Source organism: Pinus tabuliformis, chromosome 4_2 (assembly GCF_031772625.1).
Source record: "Pinus tabuliformis cultivar Carrire ecotype Pingquan chromosome 4_2, CPIR1, whole genome shotgun sequence".
Taxonomy (NCBI): domain Eukaryota; kingdom Viridiplantae; phylum Streptophyta; class Pinopsida; order Pinales; family Pinaceae; genus Pinus; species Pinus tabuliformis.
The window spans coordinates 102,800,824-102,825,910 of NC_142304.1; the positions used below are offsets into that span (position 1 = coordinate 102,800,824).

The window sequence follows — 25,087 nt, forward strand, 5'->3', positions numbered from 1 at the left end:
CCCATGATATTTTTCCATGGTATTGTAAGTGGCATCAACCCTTGGTATTCATCCTCCCATGGTATTTATCCATTCATGGAATTTACCCATGTTATTGTAAGTGACATCCACCCATGGTATTCATTCACCCATGGTATTTATCCACCCATAGAATTTAGCTATGGTATTGTGACCAAAAAATGTTATAAGTAACAAGTCACATTTTGTAAAAGGATAGATTGTCCACCACAATGTAGCCTTTATAATTATTATCTATTAAAAAAAAAAAATCTGTGGTTTTGTTATTGTGTGTTCTCCTCTTTTCATCTAGCATTTTAGTTTTTCAGATCTAAGGAGTCTCTCCCCCAATATCCATCTCAATTTTTTAGATCTTGGAGGCCTCCCACCAATATCTAGATCAGGTTCTGAGAGTCAATTTCACATTTATTTAGGTGTAATTCACATTTTGGTTCGGTTCGCATAAAACACAATGAAAGGGACCTTAATGAAATGAAATGGTTAAGCCTCTCCCATTCAATCAAAGATGATGCAAACATTGTGCAAATGCGTTAAGAGAATCGATCATAAGATAAATCATAGTAAAATATATACAAGTAACTATTCAAACTAATATTTGGCATAGTAATAAATTTTTGGCACTTGTAACAAAACATGTTGAATAATGTGACTTGTAGGAGGTAGGAACACAAGTACTTTAAGGGTTGGATTATGTAATTAGAGTGGCACTAAGGTAGTATTTCCTTAGCTATTTTTACTTCTATGAACCTGTTGATGCCCCGAAATTCGTTGCAACAACATCGGGGAAACCACCCGGTCCGGAACTTAGTGCAGCTCCTTTTCCGTTTGGAATAGTGGCTCCGACTGGGGATAATGGGACCAGTTTCCCAAAGATTATAAGTAAACGGGATGGATGAATGATTTACGATATAAGGTGATAATAAATAAATAACTAACTACAAAAAAAAATATAATAACTATAAGCTAATCCCGGGACTTATCGATTCATTTGAATACAGCGTTTGATAATTTAGGCTTACTGGCAGGCATATAGATGACACTAACAATAAGCATAAATGTTTAAATCATTTTAGATTGCTCTGCATAAGTAGTTATGCAGAGCGATAATAGCGAATTACTGCACTCAGTCATTTATATCATTGTTACGCGCATGATTAAAAGAGATAACAAATCACAAAACATTCAATAGTGATATGAAATGCAGACTTGCTGTTATATTGCATACATGTAATCAACAATAGCAAAAGTAATATCACAGCAATTCATATAATAGAAAAGAGAACAGATACAGATAATAGTACCATGCAAGCTGTTTGATCAATCCAATATATTAATCGCTATGTCGCGGTCCTTCCTTCAGACCAGAAAGCATTCCAAGCAAACGACAATAGTGCACAATTTACTTAAAACAGCCTTCCAAGTAAAATTAAGGACCAGTGGTCGAGTTTCAAAAAGAATATAGACTGAAGCACAATAGTGCAAACTTCAGCCTTTAAGTCTTTTACAAAATTTTACGACCCTTTCCAAAACAATGAAAGGGTCTATAAATACTATGCTAATCTAAAATATCTAAATATCTAAAACTGAAAAACAACTAAATCGGCATTAACAAATATCATTTTTCATTTTGGTGATTCGGCAGTCGGCGGCGATGCTTCAGTCAGAGGTCTCTTTGCCTTTACTCCTTCACTGACATATCGCCAGCATTGGCTCTACTTCTGGTGGAGTATTGAGGCGTGAAGTCAGCTGTGCATCATATGTGGCATCTCGAATATCGACAATCAGGTATCGGAGAGCATCTGTTAGACAATTAAGAGCCGACCTTTGAGAATGTGGTTTAATCAGGAAAAGCCAGTATGCATCGGCGGTCAAGGTATTTACTCCAGTAATTAACTGCCCTTGTTTCTCCAGATCAGGGTAATTCCTGTGCTCTAGCATGTTTGCCGTTGTTATGTTTCCAGGTGTGCATTGTGAAATCATGTTCGCCAGATACAATGTATCATTGACTAGATTGATCATGTCACTGGCAATCACTTTGCATCTGGAGGCTGCTCTTTCTGCTTTCATCATCTGTGTGTTCCATTCCATGAAAAGTATGTCCTTGTATGTTACACAGATTCGGGAGAAATTTGCGGCTTGCCCTTCTGGAGTGTCTTGCCATTCAATATACTCTGTTATATCGTCTTCAGCCTGATCCAACTTGCTTCTGGCTTTCTCGATTTGTTCACACACTGCTGTAGATGTTTCACACAGTGATTCAGCTTCAACAAGTTGTTGGCATAAGATCCTGATTTGAGATATCAGTGCGTTGTTTATTCGAGTTGCCTCTGCTTTGAAATCATTGATACTCTTGGCACTCTTAATACCTTCAAGCTGAGCTGATAGCTGAATTATTTGCTCGTCTTTAGCTTGTATCATCAGCTCATTCGATGCCTTCAACTGGGATAATGCCTCTGACAATTCTTTTGCTTTCTGAATGTCACTTTGGTCTATCCTCAGTTGTTCAATTTGCTGGGTTAACAAATGATTCTCTTGTTGTTGGGCCAGCAATTGTTCCTCTGCCTGCGCTGCCTTATTCCTTGCCTCTATCACTTCTGCTTGCAATGCGTATATTTCATGTTCTTTAGTCTTCAAAAGAAGACTTACTTCGGATGCTTTGTCAATAGTTGCCGCTGAATAAGCTCCCGCAAATTGCGATAGCTTTGTCAAATCTTCAGAGGGATCCAATTCTCCCTTCCAGACGACATTGCCCGTGACTGTTTGCTCAGATGAAACCGAAGGTTGATCAAGCCTTCGCCTTTTCCTCGAGCGCCTTACAACAGCTCTATGCTTTGGGCTGTAGAAAATGTCTAGAGGAGGAATTTCCTCCACCTGAAGATCAATTTGATCGGATGGGTCTTGAGTGATTACCTCTACATTCTGTACCATGGGTGGGCCGCTGGTTCCTTCTAGAACCGGAGAAGAAGTAGTATCGGGAGTCTTAGAGGCGTCTGAGTCTTTGGAGGCTTCCTTACCACTTATAATGGAATCGAATTGGTTCCATTCTTTAATTAATTCAGAATCAGTAGAGATTTGCTCACTTTGTTCTGTGTGAGCTTTACTTTGTTCTTTCTCCCGTTGAATCCTCTGCTGTTCCTCCAATGCCTTTCGCTGTTGCTCCTCTTGTGCTCTTTGCTGCTGTTCCTCCAATTCCCTTTTTTGCCTATCTTCCAGTTCTTTCTTTGCTTTCTCTTCTTCTTCTCTTTTCCTCTGTTCTTCTAACTCCTTTTGCTTTCTTTGCTCTTGTTCAATTTGTGCTTTTTGCTGCCTTTCTATCTGCTCTCTTCTTTGCTTCTCTGCTTGCAGCTTGTTTTGCCTTTCCTCCTGTTGTCTATCATATTCTTTAGTTGTAACAGGAGATAGGTGTATTTGCTGCTGACCAGACTCGCTTGAGGAAGATGTTGGGGTTGTGGATAATAAATCCAGAGGCAAAGTTTGCAACCTTTGCTTTCTAAGTTTATTAAATTCAGTTAACTCCACATCTTCATATCTCAGAGAAGCTAGTTGTCTGACTTGGCTTATTGAATCGGCACTCATGAACAGGTCGTCAAACTGGTCTTCTTGATGAACAACCTTTGACAGCTTGGCCTGTTCTAAGGCAATAAAAGCAGTCTTTTTTGGATCATAAAGTCTGTTTGGAATAGAAGCCAGGGATATCAATTGGAGTTTTGCCGCTTCCTTTTCTGCATGTTTGTAATTTAGCAGCGTATAAACTCCAATTCTTAAAGGAAAAGAGGGCCATCCTCTCTTCTTCTCCTCCTTGAGAGTTTGTGTGACACTCTCAGACATAATCTGGTAGGAGATTTCCCGGGCTATCAGTTTATCTGGGACGTACAAGGGGAGGACATGTGGCCTAGCCTTGCTTCCAAAAACTCTAATATAAGTAAAATGCTCTTCGCCGAACCAATGGGCTACGGCTGGGAGATCAAAAGAAGCTTCATAGGAAATTCTAGGGATAGGTCTGTCAAAAATAGAATAGTGAACGGGAACCATAAAACCATTGCAAATTTGATACAGATGGTCTTTGTGGGAAGGTTTCCACAATTTCCGATGGTACAAGTGAATGGGTGTTGGGTCATGGGTTGTCCATCTCCAACCAAGGACAGGAAACTCAGAATTAAAACAAAGGGTATCCATAATGTAAGCAGAGTAATAGAAGGGTGGGATTTTTCTCTCAGTGACTCTGGTTTTGGCCCTAAATTCACGAATAGCCATGACCAATTTATCAGACAAAATAGTGGCCCAATCCATGATTATACTATTGACGGCCGCTTCCATTAAAGGAACCATATCAATATGAATATTTGCAGAGTCGTGAAATCCCCACAATCTACACATCATAATCCCGGCGTAGCAATAAGGTGAAGCCAAAGAAGCATTGGAGTACTTACCCGACATATCATTCTTGTGTTTAGCTGGATTCTGCCTCCAATCTCGGAGAGGTTCGGATGGCGATTCATTCTCCTTCGCGAATTTTTCCAAAAAGGCTCTGTTATAAACTAGCTCGGGTTGAGGCAAATGATACATCCGTCTCAAGTCATCAGGCCTGAAGGAACCGAAAATCCTTCCATCCTTAGTATGGAAGGTTCTATCAGTGAGAGTAATTTCTTCAATTGCCCAACGTACCACATCAGTATAAGGCAAGACTTGTTCTCTGGCTGCTATTCTGTGCAGAAAGGAGTCAGCCAAATCTTTAAGAGTTGCCTCAGACTTTCTTAGTTCATCCACACTAGCCTCTGTTACTGTCTTTTCTGGTTGTTCTGCTTCTAGCAAATTATATGTACCTTGCCATGTAGTACCAGGAAGACCAGTGCATGTAGTATCTGAGATTAAGCCTTTCTTTGAAACCATAGCAGCTTGGCCTGAGACGGGTGTCGGAGTAGAACCTGCCACCTTTTTGAACTTCTTTCCCATCATATTCAGACTTCTCTCGGTTGAATTCTACACAAATACAAGAGAAATCGTAACAAAGAAATAACAATGACGATCCATAACGGGATAGATATATAACTTGAAGCGTGGTGAGATTAATTCTAAAAGTGGCTGCGGATCTAATGATTTGAGAAGACACCGCAGATGCAATGATGGTGATTTTACAGCCTGCAGCTCCATAAATGACCATTACTTAAGTTATTAAACCGAATGACCCCTTAAAGCGTGCAATAGATTTCTTCAAATTTCTAATCGTAATTGCTCGTTAATTCGAAGGGGCAAAGCTTTAAATACGCATGCATTACCTTATCCCTTTACTTAACGGCATTTTGAAATTTGTGCTTTTGTCAAATCGGATTTAAATATAACTTTAATGCTTTGAAATAATCACCTTTGAGGAATTCAGGTTATCATTAAGTGTCATCGCATCGCATCGGGAGTGTGAATGACATTATCATTTGGGAGAGATCTTGGCGAATGCCGATTGCGACATTGTATCATATTAGCGTGCGAACATAATCCCTAAATGCATATCAATTGATTTACCGACTACCGATAGCGATATCACATCGCATCGGGAAAAAGATCTGAACGTCTTATGAAGATGTATGGGATTCTGCCGACTACCGATAGCGATATCGCATCGGGTTGAGGCTTAAAAGACTTTTCATAAGAGGCAGCGCCGATATTTGATCACCGATATCGTGTCGCATCGGGGAAAAGATGTGTGCCTTTTCTGTGTGTGCATTGGCTATCGCCGATGGCCGATAGCGATATCGCATCGGAAAAACCAAGGTAGCAAACGGTCTTGCGATTGCTTTTTCGGACTTAACCAAAAATTGCTTATTATTTGTTCAAAAAGGCTTTTGTTAACAAATTCATTTGATTATCATACCTTTTTCGAACAAATTCATTAATGCCAATTAAAATTTTTTAAAAGGGACCCATTTCATATGTTAATTGTTTGTGATAAAAATGTTATGAAATGGGGGGTTGTTGTAGGGCACAACAGAACCATGTAATAGGTGGTGATTAAACTCCCTTGTCTACTTTATTGTAAAGTTCTTCATTAATGAATATTATGGATCAACTTTGGATGCCACCTTAACATTTATGTTATCATGTGGCTCCTTGTATGTTGAATCTTATTTCCTTGTAATTCTCTATTTGGAAACGTATTGATATGCTATTATGTCCCTATAATACTAGTGTATCCCCCTTATTGTTATTGATATTGTTGTGCCCATTTATCTTGATGTTGTTATTTTTGTGCCCCCATAGAAGGCCACTATTGTTATTGTTGTGCCCTTACACTATTATTGTTATGTAGGCATTTGATTATATTGTGACCCCTTAGACTCCTATATATAACAAGGAGGTCTTATGATTTGTATTGTCTAAGAATTGTTCATTTATTTAATGTAAATGAGGTTTATCCCTCAAAGAGGATAATTTGTAGGTTTTAACCCCGTAAAAAAATTACCTACATACGAATTCTAAAACACAGAAAATAAACAATGCAAGAACATAACACATAAAACACATACAGAGATATATTTTCCCCTTGATCCCAAAACCAGGACTACCAGCTTGATTTTTCATTATGTTCCTTTCAATGTTACAATACATATTTATACATACCGAAGCATCCAATACGATGGACCGAAAACCATCGCATCCAATACCATGGACCAAAAACCATTGCATCCAATACCATGGATCGAAAAGCATTGTGTCCAAAAAACATGTGCAAAAATCATGCACAAAACCATAGGTGGGTCCACCCAACCTAACATAGGGTCCAAAACTAAAATTTACCGGGGCGCTGCCCCGAACCCCATAAAGTGGGGTTACGGGTGCCCTTCAAACCCCCTATTAACTATGTGGAAAGAATTTAACACAACCCAACATTTTCCCACTTGTTTTTTTCTTTCCATAGGGGGCCACAAGAAAGCTTAGTAATTTTTGTAGCCCTGAAATGCCCATTGTCTCTCTACTCCAAGAGAACTTCTTAGAGCCCACAGATTTTTCCAATGCATCTGCAGTATTCTTCAAAGTGTCCATCTTTACCAGCAACACCTTTTTGTCTTCTATCATATCCCTCACAAAGTGATACTGAACATCAATGTGCTTTGTCTTTGAATGATATGCAGGGTTCTTTGCCAAGAAAATTTCACTTTGGCTATCACACTCTATCCTTATAGCTTCTCGTACTAACCTCATACTTGAACACAATCTCTGCAACCAAACTGCTTCCTTTCTTGCATGAGTGGCTACCATGTATTCTGCCTCTATAGTTGATAGTGCCATTACAGATTGTTTCTTACTCATCTAATTGACTGCTCCTCCAAATAGGTTGAACACATACCCACTTGTAGATCTTCTCTAACCCAGATATCTAGCCCAGTCTGCATCAACAAAGCCACGAATATCTAACACTTTGTCCAATCCTGATCTTCCTTGGTAGCATAGACCATAATCACTAGCGCCATGCAAATACTTGAAAACCTGCTTCACTGTTATCCAATGCTCATTTCCTTGTTTTGACATAAACTTGATCAATACTCCCCTACATATGCAATGTCTGGTCTAGTATAGACCATTGCATACATAAGGTTACCGACGCACTTGCATATGGAACACTAGACATGTCCTCTTCCTCTTCTTGTGTTTTGGGACACTGTTCAGCAGATAACCTCACACCTATAAGAATATGAACCTTCATCGGTTTACTATCCTGCATATTGAACCTCTGCAGCATTGTCTCAACATACTTCCTCTAATTTAACCAGACCTTCCTCTTTGTCCGATCTCTTTTAATTTCCATTCCCAAAATATAGTTCGTAGCACCAAGATCTTTCATGTCGAATTGTAGAAATTTTGAATAATTTAACACATATTCCCAGAGATTATCCTGATCATACAATTTTAAACGGAACATGTATAATACATAATCTCCTCTACGTTGATCATCAATTTACAGAAGCAGAAACATTCACAGGCGCACATAGAAGCATCAATCAAACTCATTAACACAGTATGTATCCCGGGGAAAGCATCTCGCTAAAAACCCCACACTATCTGTATATTATATTGATTGAATCATGTAACATTACACAGCATAATACTTCTCACAAGTATCTCCACCAGTTACACACAATACAACTCAGATTTGATCTCCAAATCTCCCCGCTGCTTGCCTGCCTCCACTGCTCAATACCTGCTCAAGAACTGATGAGAATAGCTTCCCAAACTCATTTTTCACCTGCAAAATAGTCACTCACTCTTTGTGGACGTGAGCAAAGGCTAAAATGTGGGCCAAATACGTGAGCAAACTCATTGGCGTACTCAATCCTTTGATTGTGCAAGATCTGATGCACAACTATAGTCACAACTGATAGCAATCTGATTCTCTACCACTTGTCCCTGTTGAACTGAACATGCACTGACATGCAACTGAGTTAACTGATGTATTCTTTAGTTGTATTATGAGTTAATAATTAGTTTAACAACTCATCATTAGTCTATCTGCAGTTAGAATAACCACAACTAGTTTAACTAAGTCAAACTGAACACAACTCCATCAACTGTACCTCCAGTCCACTAAACTCAACTCACTTGAGTTCTAACTGAAGTCATGCATGCAACAACTCAACTGACTCATAAGAAAAGTGTATTTCCTTCTGACAGCTGCATGTGCCACCTCTGTAGCTCAAACTGAAGTGCTCCAAGAGAATAAGATCAAGTTTATAGTCCAAATATTATTGTGAGATAATAATATTTGACTTTTCTATTTTTGACAGCCAGTCTAAAAATAGACTTTGATCACTCACACTGTGATCACTCACACTTTCATCAAAAATAGAAGTCCATCTATTTTTCCCAACTTGATCAATCATCCATAAACATAGACATGATCCATATGTCTAAAAATAGACATAGTCTAAAAATAGACTTGCGCCAAAAATAGCCTGCGGGCCCACTTACTGAAGGAGACTCTTTTCACTAAGCTCCATCATCTTGTTGCAATCTCAACAAGCATTTCTTGTTGCACACTTTTCAACACTCCCTCTCAAAAAGAAAGGCTTCCTCTCAAACCCGATCCTGTAACTCTGGAATGTTCTCCATGCAACACATCTGGCTGGTCCACTTGCTGTGTCATCAAAGTCTCTGACTGCTATTGCCTCTGTCGACTGAAACTCTGCATCTCTGTGCTCTTCAGTATCTGACTACTCTAGCCTCTGTCACTTTGATCTCTGACTGCATCCATGCTGCTGCTGGTTCTATCTCCCAGCATTGCATCCGCACTGCACCTCCCAACTGACCTCCCTGTTGGGATAGAAACATCCTCTGATGTTGAAGCTCTACCTGCTGCTGACAAGTGCTCCCTCTCTGACATCTGCACTACTGCAACATCTCCATGCATCTCGCACCATTGCACACCTCTCTGTGCCACCTAGCACTGTGCAAAACACTTGTGCCTCTCGCATTGCTACAGCCTGCTAGCTATGCGCTGTCCTGGGATTCCCTGCTCTGTCGCTCTCTCTGCCGCTCCATCCGCATCTGTCTCTACCCAATCAGTCAGTTCCTGCTACTACACATCGGGGCTCCCGTAGCAAGGTCTCATCCAAGAGGTTGGGTACCTCAAGGATCTTTCCCCTCCTCCTTGGGATGATCAATCCACATCACCCCACCTCCTACCTGGAGGTATGGATGCATGCGATCCCTCAGCCCACCTGGCTTGAAGTTTCCCCCTACTGGAGGTCTCTGGATGAGTAGATGTCTCTACTCGATCTCCTCTCAGCTTCCCCTATTGTGGCTCCTCCACAATCTCCTGAAGCTGCTGCACCAATCGTGGCTCCTCCACAATCGTCTGAGACTTCTTCTGGCTCTGCATGTTGAGAGGTAATATACGCTCCCTCTCAACCACCAAGTCTCCATCAGTTGCCTTGCTGCTCAAGGCTTTGCATGCATCTTGAACCTCAAGAGCATACAGGTTCTTGACCCATGAACCAATCTCATGACAACGAAAGCATCTCACCTTCGCCTTGTCAACCTTCTTCCCATCATTGGAAGAACTGGATGCAGAAAGAGAAACCTTCCCCTTCCCCTTCTTCGCCTTACTCGCTAAGGCACAGTTCTCCTCATCCTGCATGGATGAAGAACCATCTCTGGTGCTCCGTCTAATCTCCTCCTGCATCAAATCCGACCATGGTCGTTCCCAATTTGGCAGTTTCTCCCTTCCATTCACCGAGTCCTGGTAGCTATGCCAACTCTTAGGAAGGTCAAGGAGTCCTAGACTCACCATCCTCATCATCAACAGTAACCCCCACACTTCCCAGCTCATCTCGACACTGAGTGAACCTCGTGAGATACTGGGGCATACTATCTCCATTCTCGAACTGAATGTTTCTGAGTTTCACTCTTGCTTTGGAATTAAATTCGAATTCCACCAGCTTAAAACTCAACCGCTTCCGATCTAGAATTCGTGAGAACACAATATTTCTTGTACAGAGATCGACTGTATAGGCATTCACCAGATATCTCACCTTCCAAAAGTAGGATGAATCCAGAGGCTACCTGGCCCGATTACAGACTCTGCCTGAAGAAATAAAATGCAAACACTTCCTGAATAATAGATCTGATGATCAATACAACACTGATATCATTACGCCGTAAGGCGTTCCCCTCTGAAATCAACCTCCCAAAATGTCTTCGTGTCGTAATCGTAGTCCTTAGATCTAGTGTTAGACGATTGGAGAAAAATGAACCGTTGATTAAAAGGTTAAAGTTTTTTAGGGTTTAGAGGGTGTTGAGGGGGCGGCGGCGGACCTGCAGAGGCGGAATCGGGTGTTGAGGGGGCGGCGGACCTGCAGAGACGGACCTGCATGAGGGCGGTGTATTGGATAGTAGGCAACCTCTATCGTTTTTGTAAACATCAACTGGCCGTCTTGTGTTAATACAGGATGAATTGGGCATTTCAGTTGGGCACTTGGTGAACAGAAAAAGCAGAGTAGCGTTATTCAGAAGCAAGTTATCAATGGGATTATGGAAGTATTCACTACGGGAAGAGCCTCTCCTTGTTCAGGATTCCAATCCATCTTCATCCAGATGGACTCTGCACCGTTCCAAGCTGTTCTGCGGGATATATACCGCCTTTCTCCTCGCTGCAGCCATGCTCGTCCCCTTCAGTACTCGAATACTCGAAATACCCATCAAGGCCAAGACCACCATCAGCGCCGAGGACTATCACAGACTGTTCTTGAAGATGAGATGCAACGACACCATAGCTCAACATCTCAAGGTCATCACCCAAGAACCCCATGTGGCCAGCACCCCTGAAAACTTTGCCACAGCAGACTATGTTCTCTCCACTTTTCATAATTCTGGTCTGGATGCTCATTACACAGATTATGAAGTTCTGCTGACTTATCCTCTGTCAAGGTCTTTATCCCTCGCATTACTGCAGGGGGAGGTCATCCAGCTAAAACTGAAGGAGCAGGAAATAGAAAGCGATCCTTCCACCAAGAACGCCAAAGTCATTCCCACCTTTCATTCTTACTCTCCATCCGCAGACATTTCTGCAGAAGTGGTGTTTGTCAACTATGGCAGAGAGGAGGACTACTCCACTCTCAGAGACATGGGATTGGATGCTAAAGGTGCCATTGTTATCGCAAAATATGGAAAAAGTTTCAGAGGAGATATCGTAGAGATTGCTGCAGGAGCTGGAGCAGTTGGAGTTATGATATATTCTGATCCTCGAGACTATGGAGGGAACAGAACACAAGGATACTATCCAGACTCTACATGGTTACCTCCATCTGGAGTTCAACGAGGTTCTATTTATCAAGAAATTGGGGATCCTCTAACGCCCGGTTGGCCCAGTCTCCCTGATTCAGTACTCGAATACTCGAAATACCCATCAAGGCCAAGACCACCATCAGCGCCGAGGACTATCACAGACTGTTCTTGAAGATGAGATGCAACGACACCATAGCTCAACATCTCAAGGTCATCACCCAAGAACCCCATGTGGCCAGCACCCCTGAAAACTTTGCCACAACAGACTATGTTCTCTCCACTTTTCATAATTCTGGTCTGGATGCTCATTACACAGATTATGAAGTTCTGCTGACTTATCCTCTGTCAAGGTCTTTATCCCTCGCATTACCGCAGGGGGAGGTCATCCAGCTAAAACTGAAGGAGCAGGAAATAGAAAGCGATCCTTCCACCAAGAACGCCAAAGTCATTCCCACCTTTCATTCTTACTCTCCATCCGCAGACATTTCTGCAGAAGTGGTGTTTGTCAACTATGGCAGAGAGGAGGACTACTCCACTCTCAGAGACATGGGATTGGATGCTAAAGGTGCCATTGTTATCGCAAAATATGGAAAAAGTTTCAGAGGAGATATCGTAGAGATTGCTGCAGGAGCTGGAGCAGTTGGAGTTATGATATATTCTGATCCTCGAGACTATGGAGGGAACAGAACACAAGGATACTATCCAGACTCTAGATGGTTACCTCCATCTGGAGTTCAACGAGGTTCTATTTATCAAGAAATTGGGGATCCTCTAACGCCCGGTTGGCCCAGTCTCCCTGATTCAGAACGCTTATCAGTAGATGATCCCAGGACTAAACTGCCTACGATTCCATCGATTCCAATATCAGCGGAGGATGCCACAACCATAATGAAGTCGCTTGGTGGCCCTGTTGCTCCTGCTGATTGGCATGGTGCTCTGGACTTGCCTGCATATCGCCTTGGTGGGGGACCAAGCATTCTCAATCTTCATTACAAGGTAAGCATGCCCATCTTTATTCAATCTAACCCTGCATCCCTTCTGTAGCCCCAAAATCATACATCTTAGTTTTCCACAATAAGGATTTTACGCAACTTCTTGCTTCAAACCCCCTAAAAAGACACGATGAATCCTCCCAATTGGAAGATCTTGCTTCTGTTTCAAACCAGCGGGCAGGGGACAAGCACTACCCCGTTTTTGTCCGAGGATTGAATTTGAAACTGCTGGGAAGAGTTGCTCAAACCGCATCTCCTTAAAAACTAGCTTCTGTTTCAATTATTTTTTTCCTGCACGGAAAGAACCCAAATTTTAGCCGGGAATGCACCAATATGATTTTTCCAGACAGAAAGCTACCAAATATAATAATCTCTTACCAATTTACGGCTGGAGAGCAGCCCAACCAACAATTCTGTTTCAAAATCAATCCTTAATTTTAAGGAGAAAGCCATCCAGTTTTGTTTATTCTCAGTCCTAAATTTTATTTATTCTTAGTCCTGTTCTCTATCCTATTTATTCCAAGTTTTATGTGTCTTTGATGATGGTGGAGTATCTGAACTCTACACAATTTGCATTAATAACATAATCTTTTTTTTTTTTTTAATCTGGATTGAAACCACCCAATTTTTTCCTGACATTGAAATCAAGATTAATTTTCTAAATTGCTTACCCAAATTTTGGCAACGATTGAAATTGAAAATTTTGAGAGGAGTGGCCTTAAGGTAGAACAAATGAGTTGGCTAAGAAGAACCAAATATAATAAACTCTTACCAATCTAATGCTAGATAGCAGCCCAACTAACTCTTTAATTTAGAAGAAACATTTATTAGAATGCTAATATATAATTGAAATTAACAATTGAAACTAAGAACTGAATTCTTAACAGTTGAATCTAAAGGCGTGATTTACTCTCTAAAAAGTTAAAATTTTTAGGGTTTAATTAGATAACAATCTAAAATTTTTGAAATTTTTATAGTAATATTATCAGACATTTATTTTTGAAATTTTTAGAGTAATATTATCAAACAATTATAATTGCCATTTTCAGGAATATTAAAATTTGTTAAATTTTATACTTCAAAATAAATATGTTTCTATCATTTATAATTGCCATTTTCAGGGATATTAAAATTTGTCAAATTTTATACCTCAAAATAAGTATGTTTCTGTCAATTTTTCCATGATTTCCAGCGCCCTTGCTCAGAACTGCTAACATCCTGGAGGAGCCTATTGAATCCAATACCATGTTGAAAAGTGGATAAACTAAGAATTAAACATAGTACTTGCTCTTACTCTATCACTGATTATATGCCCCTTTCATCATTTCTTTTAACAATTCATCTAATTTAAAGGTGTAGATAGCTAGCGTCCTGTAACACTGAAAGTACAATATTACGCTATAGTTTCATTGAGGAGCTTCCTATTTTTCTAAAAACTGGTGTGGATAGTTAGCTTTCTGTTACACACAAAGCATAATATTAGGCTATGCTTATACAGAGGGGCTTCGTATTATTCTGAAAAGTGTCTTCTGAGACAGATTTCGGAGTAGCAAGGCTGCAAAAGACATTACTTTGGCGATATGAAGAAGCAGAAAACCGCACAAGGCCAGCAAAATTCGACGACCGGAATAAGAGAAAAGACAGTGAGATTATCAGAATCTCCGAAGTAGGAGGAGATTAGAATTTTCATGAGATATAAATTCCATTACTCATGAAAGGCTCGGCTATTTGCTTCCATGAGACTGCCTTCTCCAAACAAGATTTAGAACTTAGGCCCCCTCAACGGAACCATTAGTTTAGGACATATGTAGTGATATGTGCATATTTCATAACCAGTTAGAAGCATGGTGTTTAGCACTCTCCTTAAAGTACATTTTATATTTGGGTGAGAAGCTATGAAATCTATACTTATTTTTCTTTAATGGAAATCTTACATTCTGGTGATTTTAGATCAAATTCACACTGTATAACAGCTGTCTTTCCTCTCATGTAATGTTTGTTGAAATTAATCTGAATATCTTTGTAGTTCTGATACAAGGCAGAGATCCTTACATATTGATGTTTGATTGTAATTTCAGTCAAATCATACCATTTCCCCAATTCGAGATGTATTTTGACTCATAAAAGGTTCGGAGGAGCCTAACAGGTGGATCACCTTCTGGGACTTTAACTTCATGAGTGTATCAATGCATGTCCATTCATGGAGCGTATTTTAACGCTGAAACAATGGTTAATATCATCTAACTCCTGTTGCAAGTCTTCACTAAATATATTACAGCTTGAAATACTGTAGCTATTGATATAAGAAAAAGATATCTTTGGTGATAAGCAGGTATGTTTTGCTGGGTAACCACCGCGATGCATGGACTTTTGGTGCCTGTGACCCGAATAGCGGAACTGCAACCCTTCTGGAAGTCTGAATCATTGCTAGCTTAATCCCCCTTCTTTTCTAACCTATTTCTATTCGTAAAGATATCCAAGTTAACCACTCTCTGTCTTGTTCAGATATCTCAGAGACTAGGGAAGTTGCTAAAACAGGGTTGGCAGCCAAAGAGAAGTATACTATTGTGTAACTGGATGCAGAGGAATACGCATTGGTAAGAACTTGTATTTACTTTATGAAGAGTGGAGGAATATGATGTTCTGGCAATCGGTATTTCATCCCAATTATGTTCTGGGGCTCTGTTTTTGACGGTTATCTGATCCATGAATAAATATGGTAGTTTAGATTAAGATAGAGGAGGTATGTGTCAAGGATATCCATTTGGGATTCCAAAAATATAATTATAGCTACTCATTGTACCAAGAGAAGAGTCTATATCGATGGGTAAGTTTAACTAGTCTCTAGTAGTAGTAATATTACTACTACTAAATATTTGTTTAATTATGGATTAGCTGTAGGTGTCCTGTTCCCTTTACTCTTTTAAATTCCCCACAAAGTTCACATTGAAAAAATTATATATATATATATATATATATAGATTAATCCAAAAAAGTTCTGAAAATTTTACTACTTTTCTCTTTCTATGTTAAATAAATGTGATTAACACAAAACTTAGAATCTTTCTGAGATATATGCTATTTATCAACCAATAAAAATTGCAGATTGGATCCACGGAATGGGTGGAGCAGAACTATGATTTACTGTTCTCATCAGCCGTGGCATATCTCAATGTTGATGAGGCTGTCAAGGGCCCGGGGTTTAAACCTCAATCAACACCCCAACTTGACGATTTTATTCAGGATATAGCTAAAGAGGTCAGTTGGATATTTTATTCAAGTGGGTATATTCTACTTTCCACTGTCAGTAAAATACTGATCGTTATACTTTGAATTGATTATTATACTCTGATTTGCAAAGGTGGAAGATCCAAACAATCCTGGAAAGACAATCTATGAATCATGGGCTTCTTCCAGCCAAGATTCCCGTCCTCCTGTAAGTGTTCATGTTTTGTTTCATTACCTTATCCTTCAATTAATGATATGATAAGTAAGATTACATCTCACTGGTTTTAAATTAATATGATTAATCTGATTCTGATTAATCTTGGCTTCTTCCAGCCACGGTAAGTCCTCATGTTTTGTTTCATGACTTTATGCTTCAATTAATGATAAGGATAAGTAAGATTACATCTCATTGGTTTTAAATCAATATGATTAATCTGATTCCCTATCAGAAGGAAATTTGGCAAATATTAAGTACCACACAGTAAGTCAATGATTAGTTTTGGTTTACTCTCTTTTCATCTGGTCAAATTGAATATCACATTATTCTCATCGGATTTGACTACATGGTACTTAATATTTGCCCATAAAAATCAGGTATTGCTGTAAATTGCCAATAAAAATTGGGTATTGCTGTAAAGAGCTTACTAAATTTCAATCTCAGATTAAAAGGTTAGGTGGAGGGGGATCCGATTATGCCCCATTTGTGCAGCATGCCGGAATTCCAGGCACTGACTTCACCTTTGGAGAAGGTAAAGAAATCACAGTCATAGAATACAGGAAATTGAAATTAAATACAAATAGAGAAATCAACAAGTTATTGTACTTATTTCTACAATGTATTGATGATAGACTTTCCGGCAAATCATTCTCTGTATGATGATTACATGTGGATGGCAAAATATGGCGACCCGCATTTTCATAGGCATGTTGCACGTAAGTACATTGTCAACGTTCCATACATTGCCCTCTGGCAAGGAATATCAGCCATGCACAAGTTGTGTGGATCCAAAGGCTTACAGGTTGCAGTAACATACATCCCACAGCACAACCTGTAAAGTCTTAGTATCTGTGCAATTTGTTCATGGCAGACATCCCTAGCCCCTTTGAAGATGGTCGGAGAGTTAAATTTAATGATTATAATCAAACATTTGATTTTCTACCTATTGTCCAGTGGGAGCAATGTGGGGTCTAACAGCGCTCAAGCTAGCGGATGCAAAGGTTCTCCCTTTCAACTATACAACGTATGCCGACAATCTGCAGGTAGGAAAGATGTTGGATTAGTTTAAATGAAGACTTTGTCTTTTTTATAAACAAATATATTAAAAAACCAGCAAAAATTCATGTTAAGTTTTTCATTTTAAATAAATAAAATCTAAACCTAACATAAATTCATCTGCTGTTCTGAACATAAATGGCAGCAAAGTGTTTGTTAACTCTTTTCTAATTGATAGTAGGAAGTTTTGTTCAGTCTAATTCTAATTGATACCATATGCTATAAATCAACTGCTTAATACTTATACTTGGCAAATTAGTATCAGAAGATGCAAATTTTGAAAATCCATTGAAAATTCTTTGACATATTTGGCCTGTAATTGGGACAGTTGTATGTGGATACATTAGAATCACAGTTAAGCTCTGTCGATGCACCTTGCTTCGTGTCTACAAATCCATTGCATAAGTCCATTGCTGAGCTCAGAAAAGCTGCGTTGCAGATTAAGAAAAAAGCACAGGTTTGGTTTCTTCTTCAAAACCCCTGCAAGAGATATAAAGGCCTTTAAATTTTTGGATGGTAATTGATTAGGTACAACTTTATAATGCTCTAAATTCAGGAACTGGAGGCTCTTGAGGATGAAAGTGCAGAGCTGAGGAGCTTGAATGACCATCTTGTAATGGCAGAGCGTGCATTTACAGACGCAGATGGGCTGCCTGGTTCGCCTTGGTATAAGCACTTGGTAAAGGACATATGTTCAAAATATATGATTGCTGTGTTTGTGATGTTTCTTAAATGCAAGGTTATTAAAACAGAGTTGCACATATGTTTGGCTCGCATGCAGGTATATGGGCCGTCTAAAATCAACAAGTATGGGACAACAGCGTTTCCTGGTATAAGTGACTTGCTTGCGCTTGTAGCAGGTGATGAGGCCAATCATAGTGGTGATGGGTGGGCTGGTGTACAGCACCAAATATGGAGGGTGTCAAGAGCAATCAGCCGTGTAGCTCTGGTCATTCATGGGGAGCTCAGTTGATTTGGTCATTTTCAAGCTGTTATGAGTTGAGTCTCTATTCAAAATGTTCCCAGGGGGGTAAACAAAGGCAATGGCACATGAGATGCCATAAGGCTAGTGGGATTGATACCATAAGGCCCATCATCATGTTAGCTTAGGAACTAACAAAATGAGAGTAAAACTACGTATCTCTGGTTTTCGATAAATCATCAGGTTAGATGGGGCACTGGGGCAAACAAGATCAGAGTAAAACTATGTCTCTAGTTTTCCTTATGTATGGTTTAGTACGTCATAAACAAGAAAGCTATTAAAATTGTAATCAGCATATTATAAGGTTACAATAATTAGAATCAAGCTAACGATCTTGTGTTGTCATTTTGTAATATCCCAGCATTATCATCATAAATATATTGCCTTGTTTTCTCCGACAACCAACAATCAGAATATTAATTTATGATGGAGAGAGATTTTTACATATGCAAAACAATTATTATGGTTGCAAGTGACTTGCGTAAATTATTTCTTCCGCTACTACCTAACATTTTTACGCCGTAAGGCGTTTCCCTCTGAAATCAACTCCCCCAATTGCCACTGTGTCCTTGTTTGAGCCATCAGATTAGATGTTAGACGATTGAAACGTTCCAGACCGTTGGATGTAGTTTAGGTTAGTTTTTTATATTTTTTTGGCACAGCTTTTCTCGCTGCTTCAAATCACCGCACAGTTTTTCTCGCTGCTTCAAATCTCCCTGAGCAGGCAGCGTCTCTGGGCATCCGACTCTAGGAGCTTGGAGCTTGATGAGCTTTTATCTCCAGTGAGGGTTTTGCAGGAAAAGTTTTCAATGGATCTTCAGGGCTTCAAATTTCCTCCATCGGAAGAGAAATCCTGCATCGATCAGAAGAAATTTCCCGTGTTTTATGAATGAAAATCCCCTTACAGACAGAGGACGGACTGGATTATGAACGAAGATGCCAGATTCAGATCCTCCAACTATGGAGAGAATGACTTCATTTGTTTTGCATTCCACCCGCGAAGTTTGCTCTAATGCGGCCATTTTCCGCAGTGCTGTTTCGGTGGTCGGTAACTCTGTTTGGGTCCTGTTTGATGGTCTGGCGGTGGATCAGAAATGTTTACAGGTAAAAAGCTTTAGTTTTATCTTTCAGCTGGTTCTCCGCTCTTATTTCTTTGTTCTTCGTGACTGTAGGCGTTCAAGCCCTATCATAAACCCTAATCAGTTTTCCTGTATTTGAAATGCAACGCAGGACGTTGGGACCCCGAGCTAGCTCAACCTGCTTGGTAGGGCGACGTGTCTACAGTGGCAGAGTTTCCTTACGGGTAAGAACTTGCCATAGTTTGAGGGGAAATTTAAAGCGTGGCTCCAATGCGACCCAACGGTGGAGCTTTTGCCAGAGTTTCCTCATCTCCAACTGTGGAGAGAATGACTTCATTTGTTTTGCATTCCACCCGCGAAGGTTGCTCTGATGCGGCCATTTTCCGCAGTGCTGTTTCGGTGGTCGGTAACTCTGTTTGGGTCCTGTTTGATGGTCTGGCGGTGGATCAGAAATGTTTACAGGTAAAAAGCTTTGGTTTTATCTTTCAGCTGGTTCTCTGCTCTTATTTACTTGTTCTGCTCTTATTTCCTTGTTCTTCGTGACTGTAGGCGTTCAATCCCTATCAGATACCCTAATCAGTTTTCTTGTATTTGAAATGCAACGCAGGACGTTGGGACCCGGAGCTGGCTCAACCTGCTTGGTAGGGCGACGTGTCTACAGTGGCGGAGTTTCCAGTTTTGGGTAAGAACTTGCCCTGGTTGGAGGGGAAACTTAAAGCGTGGCTATGGCTCTCTGCATCTATGGGATGCCTGTTTCGTAGCCAAAAAGCTCAATTTAGAAGAGGGTTAGAGCTTTTTAATGGGTTTTTTCCCAAATGTAAATAAATTTTGCTATGACGATGTGATTATCATTTCAGATATTACCTAGAGCTTATTCTGCTCTGAAATTATGTAGTTTCCTGTTATTCTCTTTTGTGACGATGAAGGTTTATAGAGCTGTGCCGTTAATTATTTTGCGGTTTGATATGGCTACCATGGCCAGCAGTCGACGGCACCATTTGCTTAAATTTGTTTTTGAATCTTTGCTAAATATGTATACCCAGTTCGGGGTTTGCGTCTTCGGTTATATCTTCATAAAATAATGTGATGTATACTCAATTCCTTGCTTACTCTTGTTTGCCTGTATGTTATATCGTTTACATATTTCAAGGAGTTGTCTACATTATAAAGAGTTATAAATCTTCGATTTGGATATGTGGCATCGGCCAACTTGATCTCCGTTTAATAATTGCAGCTTGTTTACCAGTTACATACGTTTAACATTACCTAATGTATGTTCTTTTCATTTGTAATTGCGGGGTCTGCTACCCAGTGTCATTATAGCTTGGCCTCCTCAGTTTCCAAGTTTCTTCTGGGAGCTTATGATCCACTCCCAACCTCCAGGGTTCATCATTTTGTGTTGTTATTGCCGCCTATGGAAGATTGGGTCGAGCTGCAGAGGCAGAGAAGATGTTTGAAAAGATGGTTAACGCAGGTGTGGAGCTAGATGTTTTTGTTTATGGTGCCTTGATAAATGCATTTGTTGAAGCTGGATGTGTGGAAGAAGCTGTACGTTACTTTCAAATAATGCAAAATGCTGGTTTTGCAGGGAACTCTGTGGTGTATAGTTCTTTGATTAAGGTTTATAGTAAACGTGGTTTTTTGAAGGAAGCACAAGAAACGTACAAACGCATACAGAAATTGGGTGTTGAACCAGATGCCTTTTTATCAGGCTGTATGCTTGACCTTTATGCTCGCACTGATATGGTGACTGAAGCACAAGAAGTATTCAAAGTCTTGAAGGAAAAGCAGCACGCAAATGAATTTTCTTTTTCCATGATGTTGTCCTTATAAAAAAAGAATGGAAGGCTTAATGAAGCCACTGAAATTGCAAAGGAAATGTTAGAATCGGGATTTCTTACTAACGTTCTTTCTTTTAATAGCGTCATTAGCCTGTTCATTGCAGATGGAAGATTGAGAGAGGCTGCTGAAGTTTTTCATCAAATGTTAAAACTAAAGGCTTCACCCAATGAGAATACATACAAAACACTGGGCATTCTTCTAAAGGGAGGAGGCATTCCAAGGGATACAGTAGAGCAGCTCGATGTTGCACGTAAAAGTGGGCTTCCACATGGTATTCAGGCCTTGAGAATGACAATCTTTTCTGCAGTGGGGATGCATGCTGAAGCTTTGGAAGCTTGTGATGAACTGAGAGCTTCTGGGTTGGATTTTGATGTGTCTTCTTACAATGCTGTTATATATGCACTTGGTAGTGCTGGGAGGATTAATGAAGCTTACAACATGTTCATGATCATGCAAGCCAAAGGTCTTGAACCAGATACAATTACTTATGCAAGTATGACAATTAGCTATGGGAAGCTAGGGTTGGTAGACGGTGTTAGGAGAATGTTTTACAAAATGAAACAGAAGGGTTTTCAGCCAAACGAATTCATGTTCAAAGGCAGTTATAGATGCCTATAAAAGTGCTGGGAAGTTTGCTTTAGCCAGATTTGTTACCCAGGAGAGGGAGTTCATGCATCAGTTGCAAGATCATGGTCACATTATATAAGATTATGCAGATCTGGTTTCAAGCTCGATTTCATGTGCACAACTTTTAAAAGGAAGCTGGCATACCCTGTATTCATGCTGTTGTGTCTTTTAACATTTTGTAAAATTGTAACAGGTTATTTTTTTTTTGGGAAATTTAAATCTATGCTCCTTGTATAGCTTCCACATGGTATTCAGGCCTTGAGAATGACAATCTTTTCTGCAGTGGGGATGCATGCTGAAGCTTTGGAAGCTTGTGATGAACTGAGAGCTTCTGGGTTGGATTTTGATGTGTCTTCTTACAATGCTGTTATATATGCACTTGGTAGTGCTGGGAGGATTAATGAAGCTTACAACATGTTCATGATCATGCAAGCCAAAGGTCTTGAACCAGATACAATTACTTATGCAAGTATGACAATTAGCTATGGGAAGCTAGGGTTGGTAGACGGTGTTAGGAGAATGTTTTACAAAATGAAACAGAAGGGTTTTCAGCCAAACGAATTCATGTTCAAGGCAGTTATAGATGCCTATAAAAGTGCTGGGAAGTTTGCTTTAGCCAGATTTGTTACCCAGGAGAGGGAGTTCATGCATCAGTTGCAAGATCATGGTCACATTATATAAGATTATGCAGATCTGGTTTCGAGCTCGATTTCATGTGCACAACTTTTAAAAGGAAGCTGGCATACCCTGTATTCATGCTGTTGTGTCTTTTAACATTTTGTAAAATTGTAACAGGTTATTTTTTTTTTGGGAAATTTAAATCTATGCTCCTTGTATAGCTTCCACATGGTATTCAGGCCTTGAGAATGACAATCTTTTCTGCAGTGGGGATGCATGCTGAAGCTTTGGAAGCTTGTGATGAACTGAGAGCTTCTGGGTTGGATTTTGATGTGTCTTCTTACAATGCTGTTATATATGAACTTGGTAGTGCTGGGAGGATTAATGAAGCTTACAACATGTTCATGATCATGCAAGCCAAAGGTCTTGAACCAGATACAATTACTTATGCAAGTATGACAATTAGCTATGGGAAGCTAGGGTTGGTAGACGGAGTTAGGAGAATGTTTTACAAAATGAAACACAAGGGTTTTCAGCCAAACGAATTCATGTTCAAGGCAGTTATAGATGCCTATAAAAGTGCTGGGAAGTTTGCTTTAGCCAGATTTGTTACCCAGGAGAGGGAGTTCATGCATCAGTTGTAAGATCGTGGTCACATTATATAAGATTATGCAGATCTGGTTTCGAGCTCGATTTCATGTGCAAAGCTTTTAAAAGGAAGTTGGCATACCCTGTATTCATGCTGTTGTGTCTTTTAACATTTTGTAAAATTGTAACAGGTTATTTTTTTTTGGGAAATTTAAATCTATGCTCCTTGTATAGAGAAATTGTGGATAAAAGGGTACTAGTAGTTCTTTTAGTGTATAACAAAAATGAAAATAAAAAGACATTGGTCATTCCCTTCTCCAATATAAATTAAGACTTTGAAAACAGAGGAGGGCACCCCAAAATCCTGAAGCTTGACAGTGGTATCCGAGATTCTCAAAAAATTCTGTGAGATTTTCTCAAAATCATATTAGAATTTCTATTTTTTTTTCGAGCAAAATTGTGATCTGTTTAGACTACACGATTGAGGAGATGCATTATCTATTGAAACTACAATTTTGCCCCGACGGCCCAGTTCTCATCGGAATATGGTGAAAAAAATTAATGTGTTTAAATCGTTTTTTCGTTTCATAAATAAAATAGTGATTTCAAATTCTCATTAATTTTCTACACGATTTCAATTATAAACTGGCTAAACATCCTAACACTCAAATTAATCTCCTGAGTGGATCATTCAACACAGAGAAGCAATCTAACTTTCGCTTGTAACACAAGCGATACTTAAAGAAGTGGTGGATGTGAATGCTCAGAAAATGGGAAAACGACATATGAGATCACCAGCCGGTCATCCCTTTAAGTCAAGAACATATGCCTTTTCTATTACGTTACTAGACTGAACTTTTGTTCAAGGCTGTGTCTCACTGTTGCACCAATGGAAAGTAGAGCAGACTACTGGTCGGCCAGGGCCCAACATAGATCCAGGCAAGCGAAAGGCAGAGACATGTGACTGTGATACTAGCCACAACCTCACATAAATAAATACATGCCCAGGCAAGCCTGACAGAGGGCAACTCCATTGAATTAATATATGAGTTAAGGGTATCATGGTTCAGAACAACATAATGTTCAAATGTGAAGCCAATGAAATTATATAAGATTACCCTGCTCCTTTCTTACTAATTTTCTCTTTATAAACTAGCCATTTGGAACTTTGATGTTACACATTCAAATTCTAGTATCATCCACCTAATTCTAGTATCATCCACCTATTTAATTCTCATGTTGGGGCATCTGCAATATTTGACGACATAATGCCTTTAGAAGCACATAGTTTGTTTGACTACCTGTCCACTAGTTAGTTTGTCTATGCTCATTATGGTAAATTCGATCTTACACCTTGAACAGGCTTTACTTGTAGTTTACTAAATCCAATGGCTGGTTTTTTGGGTATCCGACACTTGATTAATTCTCACCTCGGGCAATCTTTGACAACATAATGGCCTTTAGAAGCTCATAGAATGCAATTTTTAACATATTTTCACTCTTTTTATCACTAGGAGTGCTTAATTCAAACAATGGTGAGACCATTTGGATGTTAGAAACCTAATGCTAATTTTCTATTTGTCCCCAACCTAATGAATATTAATATTGGTGATAGCATATCTTTAAAATGAACATATTGAGTTAATTTCCCTTATATAAAGGTCTTCCTTATTTATTCATAATCTTTGAATTTCAATTACATCATTGTTCTCATCCTTTGTCAAATGTTCATCAAGCAATGTCAGAAGACAGTATTGGCATCCATCAAGGACCTTAGGATAAACCTTATGAACTGAAAGCACTTGGTAATATGAATAGATGATCTAGCCATTTGTTGATGATAACAAATAACACCGGTAAAGAAACAAAATTGCATAAAAATTTGACTTCTTTCTTCTATGCTGTTGTTTCTTATGTCATTTGCATAAAAATTTGACTTCTTTCTTCTATGCTATTGTTTTTTATATCATTGCCTTACGGCGTTTCCTTTGCAACATGTGGTGCAAATGCTAGTGTAGAACTTCTTCTACAAATCAGCTCGCTCTGATACCATGTAGAAATTTTGAAT

At 39.5% G+C, this 25,087-nt stretch overlaps 1 pseudogene across 1 annotated transcript in view; it reads left to right on the forward strand.

The window, feature by feature from the left end:
* Window positions 1-18,594, forward strand: part of LOC149168497 (putative glutamate carboxypeptidase LAMP1) — a 58,910-nt pseudogene extending 40,316 nt beyond the window's left edge. Inside the window, exons 2-14 of the transcript XR_016259166.1 lie at window positions 10,955-11,799; window positions 11,889-12,786; window positions 14,861-14,928; window positions 15,115-15,196; window positions 15,288-15,379; window positions 15,888-16,040; window positions 16,144-16,218; window positions 16,672-16,759; window positions 16,860-16,943; window positions 17,182-17,270; window positions 17,612-17,740; window positions 17,840-17,962; window positions 18,065-18,594. The product of XR_016259166.1 is annotated as a putative glutamate carboxypeptidase LAMP1 (transcript). The remainder of the gene's footprint in view (window positions 1-10,954; window positions 11,800-11,888; window positions 12,787-14,860; window positions 14,929-15,114; window positions 15,197-15,287; window positions 15,380-15,887; window positions 16,041-16,143; window positions 16,219-16,671; window positions 16,760-16,859; window positions 16,944-17,181; window positions 17,271-17,611; window positions 17,741-17,839; window positions 17,963-18,064) is intronic.
* The last annotated feature ends 6,493 nt before the right edge of the window (window positions 18,595-25,087 follow it).